Raw genomic sequence first — 4,656 nt, 5'->3', positions numbered from 1 at the left:
AGAGGGCAGTTCAGCGGCGTCTACCCCAGTCCCCCCTGGCCTAGGCATGGACCCAGTGACCTTCTCTTGGTGGAATTCTTTCAGGGCCTTCAAGCATTTGTTCAGGCGCAGTCAGCTGCTGCCCCTGCCCGGACTGAAGTCTTGTCCTCCCAGCCTATTAGTATTGCCTAGGGGCGTGCCTCGCCTCACCAAGGGTATCCCTGACAGGGACCCAGACACCACGGACGACGAAGGGTATGCAGGCTCATTGGAGGACGGCTTGGAGCCATACCGGACCATGTTACGGTTTTCCACAGAGATGAATTGCCGGGGACTGGTTTCCCAGACCCTGAAGACTGGGAGCTCCCAGCACAGCCCCTATGTCGGAACCAAAGAAGATCCCCATCCTGGTGTGAGTACGGAAAGCCTTTGCTATCTCCCAGTGCTGGAAGCCATCCAGGAGTTAATTGGCCTGGAATGGGACGCCCCGGAAGGCAGCTTTAAAGGAGGCCGGGCATTGGAGACCCTGTACCCACTGGACCCAGAGGCTATCGGCTGCGTTTCCCGAAAAATGGACTCCCTGGTCTGCTCCATTTCAAAGCAAACAACTATCCCAGTAGAGAGAGGAGCGGCCCTTGAAGGATGCACATGATAGACGGCAAGAGTCCATCCTTAAGCAAGCCTTTGACAGGGACAGCAGTGACCCTGCAGATTGCTTCCTGCTGTGCTCGGGTGGCTCGCTGGTGTCTGCTTCTCGAGAGAGAGAGAGAGAGGCAGATAGCTCAGGAGCGCATTCCAGAGAGGCGTCGGAGCCCGCCGCAGCATTCCTAGGGAATGCAAGTTCTGACCTAGTGCATACCTCAGCCAGAAAGATAGCCTCAGCTGTGGCAGCCAGAAGGCAACTATGGCTACGAAACTGGTAAACGGACGCGACCTCTAAGGCAAACCTCACAAAGATGCTCTTTAAGGGATCCCTCCTATTCAAAAGAGAATTGGAAAAGTTGACCAATAAATGGGGTGAATCTCCAGTGCTGCAGCTACCGGAAGATAAGAAAAAGAGGTTGCAGCACTCCCTCGCCTATGAGGGGTCTGACCAGGGGCTCCCAGCATTTTCGGCCCCACAGAAACTCTCTATTTCAGACATCTCGACCTTCAGGAAGTTCTCAGTCCTTTCAGAGCTGTCCACCAAAAAGAGGAACTGGTTCGGGCTCAGGTTAGACCCGAACTCCCCAATGAAGTTTGGCCGATCCATCCACAGGACGAGGAGATAGGAGGCTGACTATCCCTCTTCTGTCAGAAGTGGGTTGAGATCACACCGGACAAATGGGTACTGGTCATCATATGAGAAGGGTACGCTCTGGAATTTTGAAGCATCCCTTGGGACAGGTTCATAATATCTCCTTGCCACTGCCAGCATGAAAATCTGGCAGTGGAATCCACAGTCTGAGCCCTCCACAGTCTGAGGGCTATAACCCCGGTACCTACACCCCAAGTAAATATGGGGCGTTATTCCGTCTATTTCATCGTATCCAAGAAGGGTTGCTTTCGCCCAGTTCTGGACCTCAAGAGCATCAATCGTCATCTGCGGATAATTCACTTCTGCAGGGAAACTCTTTGCTCAGTCATAATGGCCATGCAACCGGGAGAGTTCTAAACCTCCCTAGACCTCTTGGAGGCCTACCTTCATATTCTAATCCACCAGGACCACCAGCGTTTCCTATGCTTTGCGGTACTGGGCCACCATTACCAGTTCCGGGCATTGCCCTTCAGCCTGGCAACCACCCCCAGAACATTCTCCAAACATATGATGGTGGTGGTGGCTCTGAGGAAAGAAGGGATCCTGGTGCACCCTTACCTAGATGAGTGGCTGATTTGGGCGAAGTCATTGGAAGAGAGCCTCATAGGTGTTCAGCAGGGTCACGTCCCTGCTTCAGGAAGTTAGTTAGATTGTGAACATGGACAAAAGCAGCCTCAAGCCCTCCTTAGAGTACCTGAGAGTCTGGTTCGACACCAAGCAAGACAGTCTTCTTTTCCCCCTCAAGGATAAGGAAGCTGATGGGCCAAATGCACCCCAGGGTGTGGAGCTATCTCCAGGTTCTCAGCCTGATGGCGTCAACCCTGGAAGTAGTACCGTGGGCGAGGACACATGCGGCCACTCCAGCGCTCCCTGCTGTCACGTTGGAACGCACTAAGACTACTTGATCCACCTACTGATGGAAGTATGTTCTCTGCTTCAGTGGTGGCTACAGGAAGGTCACCTAAGCAAGAGTGTAAGCCTGTCCCCACTGAACTTGGCTAGTCCTTATGATGAACGTGAGCCTCCGAGGGTGGGGAGCTCACTGTCAGGAATTAACAACCCAGGGGTGATGGACCAAGAAAGAGGCGAGCTGGAACACAAACCATCTGGAAGCCCGAACTGTCAGATTAGCATGACTACAATTCAGTCACTGACTCCAGGGCCAGGCGGTCCGCATGATGTCAACGGTAACCTACATCAACCACCAGGGAGGAACCAAAAGACACCAAGTGTCTCTGGAGATAGACCCCCCCCTTATGGAATGGGCAGAGTTAAATCTACAAGGATCTCGGCCTCCCACATCGTGGGAAAAGACAATGTCCGAGCAGACTCTCAGCTGGGAGAATGGGCGTTATTGACCAGAGCCTTCCAGCTCCTGGTCGATACCTGGAGCTGCCCATTCATCGACTTACTGGCCACATCCCACAACGCAAAGGTTCCCCAATTCTTAAATCGCAGAAGAGATCAACGCTCCCAAGGGATCGACACCCTGGTCCAGATCTGGCCACAGGGGGACTTATTGTACACCTTCCCTCCATGGCCTCTGCTGGGCAAGATCATTCGTAAGATCAAACGCCACAGAGGATTAGTCCTTCTGGTGGCACCGGATTAGCCCAGATGCCTATGGTATGCAGACATGCAGAGGCTTCTGGTGGAGAACCCCCTATACCTCCCTCCACACAGGGACCTTCAACAAGGTCTGATCCTTCACAAGGACCCAACTCAGTTTTGTCTTACGGTCTGGCCCTTGAGTGGGCTCGACTGATGAAATGCGGATATTTGGCGGCAGTAATTGCCACTTGCTCTGCACACGGAACAATATCCTTGGCGTACGTGTGGATCTGGAGAATATTGGAGGCCTGGTGCGAGTGCGCGGGCTCTCTCCTCGGTCGATCAAGATCCCCATAATTCTGGAATTCTTACAGGATGGCCTGAATAAAGGTTTGTCCCTCAACTCCTTGAAGGTCCAGGTGGCAGCTGTCTCCTGTTTCAGGGACAAGGTGAATGGAACCCGCTTGTCTGTGCATTCGGACTTGGCCCCATTTCCTAAAAGGAGTTAAACACCTACGACCACTGTTAAAGTGGCTGGTCCCCCTATGGAACTTCAATCTAGTATTGGACTTCTTAGCAGGGCCTTCCTTTCGGCCGCTGTGCGCTCTGTCTCTACACCTATTAACACTGAAGACTGTATTCTTGGTGGCGATATGCTCGGCTCGTTGCATCTCTGAACTACAGGTGCTGTCATGGGAACCGTTCTTCTGGTTGATTTCAGGAACATTGCAGCTTCGCACTGTCCCTTCTTGCCAAAGGGAGTCTCGGAGTTTTCCCTGAACCAGTCCATCTCCTTACCATCCCTAGAGAGACACAAGGACTCGGAAGTCTATCCCCTCCTACGCCACTTGAACGTCAGTAGGCTGTTGGTACGGTACCTGGAACGCTCAGAACCAGTTTGTAAGATGGACCGCTTGTTTGTTCTTCACGGCGGTGAAGGTGAAGCAGCTTCATGGGCTACCATAGCTCGCTGGATCAAGGAGGTGATCACGGGAGCTTATGTAGAGGCAGGGAGCCTTTACTCCTTCAGGTTAAAGCTGATTCCACTAGGGCCCAGGCAGAATCCTGGGAGGGAGCTAAGCTACTGTCTCCCGTCCATATCGGCAGAGCAGCGACGAGGTCCTCCGTGCACACCTTCTCCAGGTTATATCGCCTGGATGTACAGGCTGGGGAGGATGCAGCCTTTGCAAGGGTGGTGCTAACTAGATCACAGGCAGTCTCCTGCCCCATTCGGGAGCAGCTTTTGTACATCCCATCGGTCCTGAGTCCATCTGGCTACACGCCAGGAAATGAAGAAATTACTTACCTGATAGTTTTGTTTTCCTTAGTGTAGAGAGATGGACTCTGCATCCCGCCTACGGTTGCCCATGAATGGTGTCAAGGAATCGCACATGAATCTCCGATCCCAAAGAGATTACAGATAAGCCATCACCCTATCCCTGGATCAGGACATCTATAATATTGCTGGGTTTCAGTGCTTGTGTTTGGTTGAGTACAGTTACGGTCACCAGTTTTAATCAAGTTATTAAATTGCATTCAAGTTTTTCAATAATACGTCCACAATGGCTTTTTGAAGAGAAGACTGAGGGGCTGAGGTCACTGCAGGGGTGAATCTAGGGTGACGTCAGCTTTGAAACCTGACTCTGTCTCCATCTGCTGGCAGGGGAAAACATAACCCATAGGTCCTGAGTCCATCTGTCTACTCTAAGGAAAAGGAAATTATCAGGTAAGTAACCTCTCTGCAGTAATTGGGCCCTGGATGCAGCCTCCCCCCTCCTCAGTCTGGCATAAGTTTTGAAACGATGAGCCCTCCTGGTACCCCTTCCGCT

Source organism: Rhinatrema bivittatum, chromosome 16 (assembly GCF_901001135.1).
Source record: "Rhinatrema bivittatum chromosome 16, aRhiBiv1.1, whole genome shotgun sequence".
NCBI lineage: Eukaryota > Metazoa > Chordata > Amphibia > Gymnophiona > Rhinatrematidae > Rhinatrema > Rhinatrema bivittatum.
The sequence above is the reverse complement of the archived record's forward strand: the minus strand, read 5'-3'. Positions refer to the sequence as shown.